Consider the following 16,155-nt stretch of genomic DNA (forward strand, 5'->3'; position numbering starts at 1 on the left):
TTGTTATCAATAATGTTTTTGTGTGAAAAACATAGAAATACAAGGAAAAAATCTAATGAAAATCTTCAAAAACGGAGATTTCCGGCATTTTCAACCGAAAAAAAAATTTCTAAAAACGAACTCAGCCATGTTTTGCGCATTGCATTTTCTGCAAAAAATCAGAAAAAACTTTGATGAAAATTCGAGAAAATGTAAAAAAGCCGGTTTTTCGGCATATTTCCGGCATTTTTCGGCCGGAAAAAATGTTTTCCTAAAATCGGGGCTCCGTCACATTTTAGGTATTGTCATATTGCATCAGTGTGCAAAATTTCATAAAAAAATATAAAGTACAGCTCGAGAAATACAAGAAATACTGTCTTTCCGGCAAAAAAAGGTGTTCCGGCGCTTTTTTAATAGCTCCGGCTTCAATAATCAATTTTATTGAAAATTGAAACATGTTTGATGGTGGGCATTGCTATTAATATGTTTTTGAATGAAAAACCAACCAATTTGTAAGGAAAAAGTCCAATGAAAACCAGAAAAACGGGCGATTTACGGCATATTTACGCATTTCGGCCGGAAAAAAAATTTCCTCAAAAATCAAACTCGGCCATGTTTTGAACAATATTAATACGCATCTTTGAGCAAAAAATCAGAAAAAACTAATGATAAAATCTCGAGAAAATGCCAAAAAACAGTTTTTCCGGCATATTTCCGGCATTTTCGGCCGGAAAAAAATGTTTTTCGAAAATCGGGCTCCGTCACTTTTAGGTATTGTCATTTTTACCTCAGTGTGCAAAAATTTCATAAAAAAATATAAAGTACAGCTCAAGAAGTTCAAGAAATACTGTTTTTCCCGCGAAAATCGGCTGTTCCGGCGAATTTTTAGAAAGTTCCGGCTTCAAAAAATCATTTTTATTGACAATTGAACCATGACTTGATCGTGGACATTGCTATTAACAATGTTTGTTTTTGTGAAAAAACAACCAATTATAAGGAAAAAGTCCGATGAAAATCTGCAAAAACGGCGATTTCCGGCATATTTCCGGCATTTTCGGCCGGAAAAGAATTTTTCTCAAAAATTGGACTCTGCCATGTTTTGGGCATTGCTAATACGCATCTTTGTGCAAAAAATCTGAAAAAACTAATGATAAAATCTCGAGAAAATGCCAAAAAACCGGTTTTTCCGGCATACTTCCGGCATTTTCGGCCGGAAATGATTTTTTTTCGAAAATCGGGCTCCGTCACATTTTGGGCATTATCATTTTGCATCATTGTGCCAAAAATCAGAAAAAACTAATGAGCCAATCTCGAGAAAAGCTGGTAACAGACGGACAGACGAACGGACGAACGGACAGACGAACGAACGGACATCGGTTAATTTATAGGACCTCCAAGGTAGGTCCAAAAAGGAAAACAATGATAAAGCAGGATCAAAGAGGATCATGAGATTTACTTTCGCTTGGAGTATTGATACACATCCAAAACAAAAAACAAATTATTCAACATCGTATCAAATTCATTAATGATGAATTTAGATTCTGATAAACTGATAAGCTAATCAAACATACTGAATTATTCCCCATAACACATATACTGAGTCAAATATCTTTAAATGTGTTCGAACTGTAATTAATACTTCAACTATAATGTATGCCAAAATGCCAACAATAAAAAGAAAGATGCGACAGAAAGAAGAAACATACACGTTTTTCTTAATCAGAACAAACTATATAAGAACATAAAGCTTCAATGGCCAATATGTTAAGAACAAGTTAAGAACATTTTAAGGCTTTGTAGACTCAAAAACACCCTATTTCTTCCCCAAAATGGTCAAAATAAGACCACGTTAAGAACATTTTTAGGCTTAAAACTCAAAATGTTAAGAGCATCCGAAAGGTTTAAATTTTTTTAGATGTTCCTTATAAAAAGAAAAACGTGTAAAGCGACCAGTAAAAAGACATTCTAGACACCATATGCTACATTTTTTCACATAATTAACTTTCTGATGCCAAGGGAAAAAGGGTATGAACGTCACTCTAAACACGCCGACTCTATGTCTTGTTTACAAATGTATTTTTTAGTATACTCCCACTATGGTATTCCTTCCAATGTGTTACTTTCGTATTAAAACCATGTTCAGACGTTATGGTTCCGTTCCGTTCCGAAAAGGTGCCGAAACAAATGTGAACAAATTCGAAACGTCAAAAAAAGAAGACGTTACAGAGCAAAACAGATCGAAACGGTTTCGCTCCACTTTTTTCATCGGAACGAAGCTGCTCCGTTTTCTTGCTCAGAAACGTCCCGAAACCAATAAATGAACACACTCGATCCGTAACGGAAATCATACTGGAACGAAACGAAACAGTAACGTGTGAACATGGTCTAAATACGATATTATGTTGGTTTAAAATATACTCATTAATAAGTGATAGATGATGCCATCAAAGAGTACTCGATGATCAAGACCTTCGTAATGTGTGCAAGAAAAAAAATTGAATTATGATAGTACTTTTATCTTTCTCGAATCGTCAGCTATCGAAAGATATTAAAGATGAAACTTGAAGTACTATCTAAATATACTCATTTGAATAAAATTTTGAAAGATATAAGAACTCAATCAAGTATCAACCTTTATTTCACAAGTCTAAACAAAATATTCAATCAATTTTGAGGAGGTAATTTTCATACAAAGAATGTTCTTAGTTTCACTTATGCCTGGCTTGTCATCAGCAGTTTTTAACCATTCTGAATTGAGACAGTTCTTACGATCAGCTCAAAATTATGCCCTGTTCCCTTCTCTATTTTAGATACAGATTTCAATACAGACAAAACAACAACCTTCAATCTGTTCCAAAAACCATCATTATAAATTTTAGACGAATGAAACAAAATGAAGCTAGAAATGCAACATCAAAATTAGAGACGCAGTTTGATATTAAAACTTTCAAAAAAGAGTTTGCCCAAAAGAATAAAATAGACACAGTTTATATTATAAAAATACTTATGAGCAACCCAGTCAATTTTTAAGAACAAAAAAGTTGTTGAATAATGCTATACCCAGTTGATGGTGTTTCAAAAGGGAGTATAGAAAAGACAGTCTGGATAACATACATATTTTGCATCATGAAATTAATGCATACAGAAATTCCATGCATACTTAATACCACTTGTATCTTAAATAAAGGAACAGAACATTTTCTCATTCTACAGTAATTTTGATTAAAGATGATTTTCATTGAAAGCCAATTATAGAAATATTAGAGAAAAATGTCACTTTTACATCAAACAAACAAAGCTCTCAGACAATGAATGCTATGACAGTATACCCAGTTTGTTAAAAGAGTAACGAGAAAACGCTTTTTATAAGAACCAGTAAAAGAAGGCTGAAATATGTTTTGATTGTATTCTTACAGATACGAGGACATAAAAAAGAGCTCAAAATAAGCACTTGGTAATATTCCTGGTAAACGTTTTTTATAGGAACATTAGACTTCGGTCTCAAAAATATCAAGAACAAGTTAATAACATTTTAAGGCTTTGCAGATAAGACACCCAATTTCTTAAGAAAATTGTCAAAAATACTCACAAAATGGTGAAAATGAAAGCATGTTTAGAACATTTTTAGACTTAAAATTCAAAAAGTTAGGCTTCAAAAATTATGGATGTTCTTATAGAAAAAATCGTGTAATTTCAAAGTCTGAGGCTCGGGTTTTTCTTAATTTGCATGATACTATGATAATTTTCAGCCTCATGTTTCTTGTTGAAAAAAGCACGTATGTAATGTGTTGAAGCATATTTTTAAATACATGTACTTAATATTGAAACGAACTTTTTACGAGAGAGCAAAGAGTATGTTTAGAAGCTACGCAAATCACTCCAAGTCAACCGATCAACTCATTCCAAAACAGATGAGTTGAAAACTCATGAAAGATACAAAAAAGTATTATGATGGTTTCAACTCATACATACACATAACCCAGATGGCACATAACGTTGTTATATGGACGTTGTAAAACGTTAGATAAACGTTGAAACAACGTTGTGTTCCAGCTAGGAAGATTTCTAAATTGTTCTGTTTCTTTGCAGCTGTTTTTACATAAAGCTACACTAGGCATATGTAAAAACGATCTACAGTGTATCAATGCACTGTTTCACAACTTCTTCAATTTTCTTTTCTTTTTTCATCCGATTTCTTTATTTCTTGAAAACGAGGGTTTTATAAACATACGTTAAGTATAGATTAGAACAATTGGTAAGAAACTTTAAAGTATTATCTTCAATTTCTCTCAAGAGAAGAATACTATTGAAGAAAAGCTTTGACTTTAGATTATAAGAGGCCCCCCCAGCGGACCCTCAATTCACGCAATCACGCAATTTTTTTTCGAAATTCACGCATTCACGCAAATTTTCCTCGAGTTTCACGCAATAACCCGATTTTTCAGAAATCGGAAAATTTTTTTGGAAAAATCGGGGAAACATTGGAAAATCGGGAAAACTGCACATAATCGGTGGAAAAAAGGGGAAATTCACGTATTCACGCTCAAAATAGCCCAGATTCACGCATTCACGCAATCAAAAAGTACATTTTCACTTTCACGCAAGTTTTTTCAATTCACGCATTCACGCATTTTTTTTTCAATTTTCACGCATTCACGCAACCGAAAATGCCCATTCACGCAATCACGCAAACCGCTGGGGGGGCCCCTTATAAATTCTTTAAAACAAAAAATTTGGAGAGAGAAAGATATAGAAATGGATTAAATTTCAAGAAAAAGTAAGGCTCGGACTATTTAGGTATTAAAACCTCAGTATTTTAAACGTCAGGGTAGTCTCTGATGCTAGTTTTAATCTCTGGGTGTAAAAAATTAAAAATAACGATGTAAACAGAAGCTTGGGATGGAGTATGATTTTCATTTTTCATTTGTTTTTAACTACACGTTCTTGCTATTAGGAACCTTTAACTTAGCTCCGAGCCTGAAATTCTTAAGTTCATTATCGAGTTCCTTATAATTAGTCAGGGTTTGTTAAGTATGTAACTTCTGTATTTCTCCTTTTGACACATTTCGAGACTCAAACTCTTACTGTTCCTTAACAATTTCTTAATTTTTAGACCATATTCAGCCTCAAGTTCCTCATAAACGCGTTCCTTATAAAAAACGTATATCTTATATTTCAAAACTCCTATAATGAATCATTGAAGTAAGAAAGATACTGTATTGTAAAAATTGAAACGAACTGCTTTCCATTTTGATTGCGGAAATAAAACATTGTTTATAAATCTAGGGTTATACCATGTCCATGGTTATACCCAACTGAAACACACCTTTTTTTCGAACGTTCATCGAAAGTTTTATGGCTTTTATGTACCAGCAAAAAAATAATGCAATCTCTATCATTTTAAAGAGATTCCAATAATTTACTTTACTGTGTACTATACATAAAATAGAACATATAAGAAATTTAACTCAGTTCGTTTACAATTTGAAGTACACGCTTTTTTTATAAGAATGGTGTAAATCTATTTCATCATGGTTATTTTTAACTTTTTTGGGAAAATGATCCTAAAATATTATTACAGCATTCTTAGGTTAGGATCCTAATTCAGACTAGATTTAACATTTAGTACATATGTCTCAAGCATAAAATGGCATTTTTGTGAAAGGAGTGAGCCTTACTTGGGGGTAATTAACAATTTATAATTGAAAATGCTCTAAAAATGGCATTCTTAGCATGAGTAGCCGAATTGCATGATAGTGATATTCTTAGCATTATTCTTAATTTTTTGGCCATTTTCATCATGGACATTCTTATAAAGTGTATTCTTATAAAAAAAGCGTGTAGTATAACTCAGAGGAAAGTACAGAAAGCACAACTACCAGTCTAGGAAAATTAAAATGAACAGAGTAAATCTCACTGGTATGTTTAGAGCAAGGTTATTTCCCCAATACAAATTAAAAACTGTCTATAAAAGACATGGAAAGTACCAGGATAATCCCCTTTTGAAACAACACCAGTATATAAGACTGTTGGAGGAGGTCTACAGTATAATCAACTTTGGAAGTATATATGGTGAAGATCAGAGATCTGACCTCAAGGAGAGCAAACGTGATGAAAATACTAAATAAAATAAAGATGAAACATAAAAAGGGACTAACATTTTTATAATTATACGTTAATTATATAATCATACAAATTTAAGAACACGACCAAAACACAAACAAAATCAAAGATGGGAGAAGTTGAAACCAACATTACAAGTCAAGACCGGAGTGGAGAAATTTTTGGCCCACTACTTCAATTTGTAAGAGAATTTCAAGGGAAGGAAAACTTGGGTAAATTTGCTGCTTTCATTAGCCAATCATCACCTGTTTTGATGGTCGCGAAGACTAATTATACAGTGTTTAATACCTTAAGCGAGATGAAGGATAAAGCATTGGAGATTCTGAATGAAGAAGGAGTCAAGGATGCTATTGACTTTATTAAAGAAAAATGCCCTGAAAATAATGGAGGGTGTAGCACGAACGTGCAAAAGATATTATTTATTTATTAGAAAAGCAATTAGAAAAAAAAATTAATATACGCATAGGTCATTATGACGTCATTTGTCAATTAGTTTTTTATATTTATCAATTAATGTCTCCCGTGAGCATTCGAGAGCTCGCATATCAGATCTCACTTTTCAGCTTTTTGCACTCTCATTCAATCACATATCATAAGGCGTGAGTGTGGTATGAAGAGACCAGAATGTTTTCAAGAACTCAGTGAACAAATTTGTCAATCAAGTTTTCAACATTCATTTTGAACATTTACATATACATTTACATTGAACCATTTGGAATTATTTTCACATATCAATTCACATTTGGCAGGCTGGTAAGCTAATATTTTCTAAACTTTATTTTATATCAAGGCTTTGTCAACTCAAATTTTCTAAAGTAAGTTTTTCAATCAAATTTGTAATTTATCAACTTAGATCAATTTGTATCAAATTTATTTTTCAGTTTGAACATACATTCAATTCATAACGTTACGAACACCTGTGTCCGATAATTGGCCCAGCGCTAGCAATAGGGCCTTTCATTAGCACTTTTCCGTCCGTCCGTGTATCTGTCTGTCCGTTTTGGTAGAAACGGCGCTTAAAACCAGTAACACACTTTTTAATTTTGCCGTCTGGAGAAGGAAAAGCTTAGCTAAAGTCGGATACTGGCTATAAAAGATATATTTTCTGATTCCGCGCTCCTTCAAAACAATTTTCAAAACAAAACAATATGGCGGTCGAAGCGAGGAGGTTGATTCATACTTTCTTGAACATTTTCTTTGCTTTAGTGGTCAAGAGACTTTCAAACCAAAGAAATTTTGTAATTATTTTTCTTTATAAACCTTTTTCAACATTCTGCCATATCTTATAGTCTTTGCTCAAGTTTTCATAAAGTTTTATGAGTGAAAATTCTACCTTAAATCACTTTCATTTTTAGTTTCTTGTTTTCATGGTCAAAAAGACTTTATAAATTTTTAGGAAATAATGGCTTCTGATATAGAAATAAATAAACTGAAATGCAGCTGATGTGTAAAATTGAATAAGATTGGAACTTTTTCTTGATGCTACATAAGAAAACAGTCACTTCTGGATCTGTCGCTGTTGAGGCTGTTAACAAGACAACGGTGGTCAGTAGTGGTGGGACGTGGTATGATTTTCAAACTCAACACATAATTATTTCAAGTAAACTGATTCTGGAATTTGGTAATGGACACTAATATGGAGCCCATGTGTAAATTGGAACAAGATTGAAACTTTTTCCATGATGCTACGCGTGAAAATGGTTATTTCTGGATCTGTCTCATTTGACGATTGGTGGCTTGATTTGTCAAACTCGACACAGAATTATTTCAAATAAGCTGATTATGGAATCATGTTAATGGAGACTAAAATGCAGCTCATGTGTAAATTTGAACAAGATTAGGACTTTTTTCATGATTCTACACGTATATTAAATAAAATGGGCATTTTTGGATATGTCGCATTAAACGATCGGTGGCTTGATTTTTCAAACTCGACTCACATGATTATTTAAAGTATAAACTGATTCTGGAATCTGTTAATTGACACTAAAATGCAGCTCATGGGTAAATTTGAACTAGATTGAAACATTTTTCATGGTTACAATGCATGAACAGTGAAAATGGTCATTTCTGGAGGATCTGTCACATTAACTGTTAACTCACATTAAATCTCATGAATTATATTAGCCTTGATATGCAGACCATAAACTATTTTATCGTCTAGTTTTTTAAAGATTATTTTTCTGGTTTACGGTCTGGTCCAACTAACATGCCTGCAGGGATATTTCTCCCTGAATATGTGAGTGCACCTAATTGGTTAAAAAGCGCCCACTCACTATTTATTCGCGGGTTTTTAAAAATATTTTTCTATGGGCGCGCATAATTTATGGAAATTTTCCACCTAGGACATTTTTATTCCAACTCACCCTCCGCTTATTATGTTTTGAGATTTTTTCCAACCTCACCCCGCTTATTCCAAACCCCCCAACTATTAGGTACCGTGAGATTGGGTAACTTGCATCAGTGGAGGCTAACATGCATAGCCCTCAAATGAAAGACCTGGCTGGTCATTAAAATACAAAATTAAATCAAAACAAAAATGGTAGAGTAGAGCTGCGAGCGGAGCTGCGCAGTTGTATTTTAATGACCAGCCAGGTCTTTCATTTGAGGGCTATGCATGTTATGCATGTTATGTTAGCCTCCACTGATGCAAGTTACCCTCCACTGATGCAAGTTACCCTCCACTGATGCAAGTTACCCAATCTCACGGTACCTGAGAGTATTCAACCGGGTGAACCTGCGCCGGTTGGTAGGAGACCATTCAATAAAATTTCAAGCGTCTAATCAATGAGAAGTACAGCGGTGATTTTGGAAAAATTTTCCCTGTCTTCACTTTGATCCATGTCAACAGGGTCATACATTTGCTGTTTTGCACGCTCGTTTTCAACACGTTACTTTTCGCTGGGCCTTCAAGCCAACAGGCTTCTTGTTCCACATTCAAACAGCACAAATATCAATTGTCGCCGACGCTCAACAAACCGTCATCCGACATCAAGTCAATTGTCGCCGATGCTCAACAAACCATCGCCGACATCAAACCAATCGTCGCCGACACTCAACAAACTGTCGTCCGACATTTAACCAATCGTAGCTGACGCTCAATAAACCGTCGCACACAGACTCAAGCTGACGTTCACGTCATCTAATCAATTTGACACACCCATAAATCAAATCAATGAGAAGGAGTAATCGTTTGAAGACAAAAGACCAAATCAATTATAAGACCTTTTGTAAAATCGTGAAAGATCAACCTCCTACATCAGAAGTAGCTATCCCACACGCAATGGCTGCTGAAATTGCATCGTTAGCCATCGATTACAAGATCGTTCACGCTGAGCTTGCAGACTTCATAGACGAGCATCAAGTTGATCCATCAGCAAGCATCAAATCCCTGGATAAAGATTTCACATCATTAGAGAAATTAAGGAACACCCTTCGAGATTTATTCATTCGTCTAGAAGAGTTGTCCCCGATCGAAGAAGAATTCCGAAATGATTTTCTTCAAATGAAGCAAGGTGCCAAACTTCTACTAGCTGAAATCATCAAGACGTTGAAAGTAAAAAGAGAGAAAGAAACGAATCAAGACACTCGTTTGGTCAAAGACATCAGCTCAAGCATAACCTCCCTCAAATCATCACTGGAGAATGAACTCTCAGACAAACTTCCAGAGCTAAGTGACGCAGACATCACAAAACGCAGTACCAATATCCCTCACCTCGAAAGACGTCTTACAGACCTTGACACCAAAATCACTCTACTTGTTCAATATGGTGGTCAGGACCAAAGAGGAGGGTATGAAACTTTTCTTCAGAAATTCCAACTCAAAACTAAACTAGACTCTGAACTTGAGAAAAGGGAAGTTGATAAACACAAAATGATGCTTGACAGTAGTTTAACGATCGAACTTAAGAAATTTGGGGGATACGACTCAACTTATGACATCTTCACCTTCAAAGAGAAATTTGCGAAATTCCATCTTCGAAATACTCCTAAACACTTGTTACCAGACTTGTTAAAAATGAATTATCTTGAACATACTGCATTGTTGTTAGTCAAGGATTCAAATGATATTGACGAGATATGGAAGAGGCTTAAGAAATCATTTGGTGACCCACAAGTGATGCTTGACAAGAAGCTCCAACAATTCGACAAACTTAACATTACGCTCAAATCCAAAAACCTTGAGAAGACAATCGAATCACTTGGTGAACTCATCAGCCTCATCAAAGACACCATGAAACTCGCCAAACTACACAATGTTGAAGGAAGATTGTACTACAGCAACAGTCTCGAGAAGTTATGCAAGGTGATCGGTGAACACAGACAAAATCGTTGGTTATCAATCACTTGTGAAGAAGACCTGGAAGGAGAAGATCTCTGGAGAAAATTCACCAGTTTCCTGGAGAAGGAGATTCGTATCACCCAAGGAAAAGTGTTGATCAAGAATCGAACTGACGATCAAAAGAACGACCAACCCAAGAATGATCCACCTAAAAATCGTCAAAGTGGACACCACTCAGGAGGAGGGGTAAGAGATCCAAATTTATGTTATATCTGTGGTGCCACCGACCACGTCGTTACAAGTGGCCCAGGAGGTTCTAGACTCATCCAGTACTTCGTTTGTGAAAAATTTGTCAATCTCACCCCCGTGAAAGATTCAACGAGTTAAAGGCTAAAGGACTTTGCTACCAATGTTTGTTTCCTGGAGCGTCTTTGTCCCATCCCAAGCATAAGGAAGGTCGTTGTCAACGAAATTTTACATGTCAAAATCCAGTTCACAACAATAGCAGGTACCCAACCAGAAAGCACGTACTCGTATGTGAGGATCACAAGCATGAAAACGACCAACTTCTCACTCAATACAAGGATATGCTCTTGAGAAAGCGAGAACAGCTTCCACCATTCGTCAAAGACATGGGACTTCACTTCAATCGACAAGAAGGCCACCATTCGTCCACCAACAATGACAATGCCATCTATCAACTTCAAACGATCACAATCAACAACCAACAATTCCTGCTCTTCTACGATTCAGGATGTAGTGACTTCGTCTCAAAATTCAACGCCATCCAACGACTACCCCCAAGCAACTGTACACAAGAATACGCTGGTCCAATTCAACTTGGTGGAATCGGTGACAGCACTACTGAATCTCCTCATGGTATGTATACCGTATCCATCCCAACGTTCGACAACCAAACCGTTGCATCATTCACTGGCGTCTGCTTGGAACGACTAACAGCTACCTTCCCAACTCATCAATTGGAAGAAGTCGAAAAAGATATCCAAGACGAATTTAGAAAAACCAACCAAGACGCCAGCTTACTACCAAAACTTCCAAGATCCATTGGAGGTGATGTCGATTTTATCATCGGAATCAAGTATCTACGTTACCACCCAGAGATAATCTTCCAACTTCCATCAGGTTTAACAATCTATCGTTCATTCTTCAAAAACAGTGATGGATCTCGTGGTGTAATCGGTGGTCCACATCGTGTCTTCAATCAAATTGCTGCCCACGTTGGTATCACAAATCGAACAAGCTTCATCTCCAGTCAGCTCAGAGCGTATCAAGCTGGCTATCGAATCAACCCAGATGTATCATTATTCGGCTTTAAAGACTCGGTGATAGACACCTACCACGTCCACAATGATCAAATCTTCGTCTCCAAGGCAGAGAAGAGATTCCACGAGGTCGAATCTGCCGGTTCCGAAGTGAGTTATCGTTGCATCAAATGTCGATCGTGCAAAGATTGCAAAAATCATGAAACCATCGAATCCATAAGCATCCAAGAGGAAGTCGAACAAAATCTTATCGATCAATCCGTCAAAGTCGACTTCGAAAAGCATCAGACCATCGCATCTCTTCCTTTGTTACACGACCCGACAGTCAAACTCAATCCCAATCGATGGAAAGCACTCAAAGTCTACGAGCAACAAGTGAAGAAGTTGTCAAAATTTCCAATCGACAAGAATGACGTCATCGCCTCCGAGCAAAAGCTCCACGACTTAGGACATGTCGATTTTGTCAAAAATCTATCTAACGAACAACAAATCAAATTATGTAACAACCAAGTCCAGAACTTCATTCCATGGAGGGCAGTTTGGAAGACCAATTCCATCTCAACACCCTGTCGAGTAGTGTTTGACGCCTCCCAGCCTACTAGCAGTGGATATAGCCTCAACAACATCTGTGCCAAGGGTCGCAACAACATGAATAAGATGATCGAAATCCTCATCCGTTGGAGTATCAGACGCATTGGTTATCATACAGATGTAAGTAAAATGTATAATACGGTTAAATTGAACGAAGACCATTGGTGCCTCCAGAGGTATTTGTGGTCAACCGATCTCAATCCAAACCAACCACCTCAAGAGAAGATCATCAAAACCTTGATCTATGGGGTAAAGTCAAGTGGAAACCAGGCTGAACTTGCCCTACGAAAGACAGCTGACCACTCAAAGGACAAGTACCCTCGCGTCAACGAAGTTGTCAACAAGGACGTTTACGTCGACGACTGCATTTCAGGTGAAGATTCATTACAGGAAGCCATGGAAACCGCCGACAGCCTAGAAATCGTCGTCAACAAAGGTGGGTTTCGACTCAAAGGATTTACCTTCAGTGGCAGTGACCCACATGAAGCTCTCTCACATGATGGCAAGTCTATTTCTGTTGGGGAATGGTCTGGTACCCAAAGATCGACAAACTATCACTTGACATCTCCGAAATGAATTTTGCTCGAAAGCAAAGGGGGAAGAAACCGACAGAATCATCAGGTACAATTCCATCTCGACTCACAAGAAGACACTGCGTTTCCAAAGTATCTGAAATCTTCGACCCAACTGGAAAGATGACTCCAATCACTGCTGGTCTCAAACTCGATCAGCATGAACTAGTCAATCACAAACTTCAATGGGATGACGTCCTTCCAGACTCACTTCGCTCACTATGGACATCCCACTTCGACATGATCCAAGAAATCAAGGACATCAAATTTCACCGCACAATCATTCCTGAAGATGCACTCAATCTCGACATCTCAACCCTCGACTTCGGCGATGCAAGCCCATCACTAGCTTGTGCTGCCATCTACACTCGTATTCAAAGGAGAAATGGTACGTATTCGTCACAACTTGTATTCGCACGATCAAAACTCGTTCCTCAACCATCAACACAACCTCGAGCAGAGATGTTTGCAGCATTGATAAACGTACACACTTGTGAAGTTGTCAAGAGAGCATTCCAACAACATCACAAGGGATGCTTGAAAATCAGACAACACCATCGTGCTTCATTGGATATCAAACACTGAGCTTCAACTCAAGCAGTGGGTTCGAAACAGAGTAATCGAAGTCCATCGACTCACAAACATCGAAGACTGGCGATTCATCGACTCCAATCAAATGATGGCTGACTTAGCAACAAGGAGAGGTGTCCAGTTATCAGAGGTCCAGCCAAACTCAGAATGGTTCGTCGGCCAAGACTGGATGCACCAAGATGAATCCAAGTTTCCTGTTAAAAAGGTAAGCGAAATTATTCTTACCTCTAAAGATCTTCAAGAGTTTCACAAAGAAACACAGGCATTAAAGTCAATAGACTTAAAGGCACCTCTTGATGTTACATGCAACGTCAACTTTGTTGTTCCATCGGAAGTAAAAGCAAGATACACCTTCTCGGATTATTTAATTGATCCAAACAAATTTCGATTCAAAACTGTTGTTAGAGTTTTAGCAATAGTTATCAAGAGCATCAGGAAGATGAGATGGATGAGAAACAACAAGAAAAAGACGAGGTCAGCCACAGCAAAGTTAGATCAATCAAGCAACAGTCCATCCAAAGACGACATCAAGCAAGCGGAAGATTATTTCTTTCGCAAAGCAACGATGGAGGTCAAACATTTCAACAAGCCATCTGTCTACAACAAAATCAGCCAAGAAGTCAGTGGCATCCTCTACTACTCAGGACGGTTTCTACCAACAGAAGCCATCAACATCGTCACTCCAATGGCATCATCAATGCACGACTTGCAATCAACAAGCTTCTTCGTTCCACTCGTCGACAAACACTCGCCTTTAGCATACAGCATCATCAACGAGGTTCACTGTTATGACGAAACAGTGAAACACAGTGGTAACGAATCAATTCTACGTTTTGTCCTTAAGAGAGCTTACGTTCTTGAAGGACGTGAAATTGTCAAACGTATCAAACGAAACTGTACTCGATGTCGGTACATCGAGAAGAAGACTGTGAGCATTGAAATGGGCAAGCTCTCGTCTCCTCAATTAACAATTGCCCCTGCATTTTATTATTCTCAGATTGATCTTGCAGGGCCTGTAAAGGCATACTGCAATCACCACAGACGATCAACAATCAAGCTTTGGTTGACGGTCTTCTGCTGCATGACCACTTCAGCTACATCAATCAAGATCATGGACGACTACAGCACTGTCGCCTTCATCCAAGCGTTCGTACGATTTGCATCTCACCATGGTTATCCTCAGAAGCTCTTCATCGACTCTGGTAGCCAACTCATCAAAGGATGTGAAGACGTCAAAATCGACTTCCACGACTTACGAGCCAGGCTTCATCGCAACTACTCCATTGAATTCGACATCAGTCCAGTTGGTGCACACAACTACCAAGGAAAGGTTGAACGCAAAATCAAGGAGATTTCAAGATCGATCGAGAGGACGATTTCTCAATCACGACTATCAATCCTTCAATGGGAAACGGTGGCATCAGAGATTTCGAACAGTCTCAATAACATGCCTCTCGCACTTGGTTCCATCACATCTGATTTCGAAAGCATGGACCTTGTTACACCCAACAGAGTTCTTCTTGGACGCAACAACGAGAGAGGTCCCATTGGTCCAGTCAACGTTCCATCAACATTCAACAAGATCATCCAAACGAATATCGACATCTTCAACACGTGGTTTGAAAATTGGTTGATCTCACATGTTCCAAAGCTTATTTCACAACCAAAGTGGTTTAAGAACGACAAGCACTTGAAAAAGGGTGACATTGTCCTTTTCCTTAAGAATGATTCTTCCATTGCCAAGACATATCATCTTGGAAGAATAAAAACTGTTCATGTTAGTAAAGATGGTAAAATTCGTAAAGTTGATGTTGAGTATGTCAATTCAAATGAAACTGCAAAACGTAAAACTACCAGATGTGTTAGAGATTTGGTTGTAATTCATCATGTTGATGAAATGGACATTTTGCAAGAACTCAATAAAATGTTCAAGAACTGAACTGTATCTGGATGGACATTTCACTTTTCCACGTTGGGGGAATGTAGCACGAACGTGCAAAAGATATTATTTATTTATTAGAAAAGCAATTAGAAAAAAAATTTAATATACGCATAGGTCATTATGACGTCATTTGTCAATTAGTTTTTTATATTTATCAATTAATTTCTCCCGTGAGCATTCGAGAGCTCGCATATCAGATCTCACTTTTCAGCTTTTTGCACTCTCATTCAATCACATATCATAAGGCGTGAGTGTGGTATGAAGAGACCAGAATGTTTTCAAGAACTCAGTGAACAAATTTGTCAATCAAGTTTTCAACATTCATTTTGAACATTTACATATACATTTACATTGAACCATTTGGAATTATTTTCACATATCAATTCACATTTGGCAGGCTGGTAAGCTAATATTTTCTAAACTTTATTTTATATCAAGGCTTTGTCAACTCAAATTTTCTAAAGTAAGTTTTTCAATCAAATTTGTAATTTATCAACTTAGATCAATTTGTATCAAATTTATTTTTCAGTTTGAACATACATTCAATTCATAACGTTACGAACACCTGTGTCCGATAATTCCACAGAGGGACGGAAACAATTTATGAGAAGGTTTGGAAAGAAGTACAAGATCAAACTGACAAGAGTAAGTAAGATAACGTGTTTTGGACAAATATAGAACAGAACAAGCAAATGCCATGGCTGATGAGCTATTTCGTGTTTCAATGCTGACATCAGTCTTCCAGCTCTTTAAAATCAAAAACGCTTGGAGAAGTTTGCTCAGTCAAGGATT

The 16,155-nt window shown here is 37.0% G+C and overlaps 1 protein-coding gene across 1 annotated transcript in view; it reads right to left on the bottom strand.

Annotated features, from left to right (window-relative positions):
• LOC136800358 (putative leucine-rich repeat-containing protein DDB_G0290503) overlaps positions 1 to 16,155 on the bottom strand; it is a 58,423-nt gene that overhangs the window by 26,330 nt on the left and 15,938 nt on the right. The window lies entirely within an intron of this gene.

Source organism: Clytia hemisphaerica, unplaced genomic scaffold (assembly GCF_902728285.1).
Source record: "Clytia hemisphaerica strain Z4C2 unplaced genomic scaffold, Clytia hemisphaerica genome assembly, whole genome shotgun sequence".
Classification (NCBI taxonomy): domain Eukaryota; kingdom Metazoa; phylum Cnidaria; class Hydrozoa; order Leptothecata; family Clytiidae; genus Clytia; species Clytia hemisphaerica.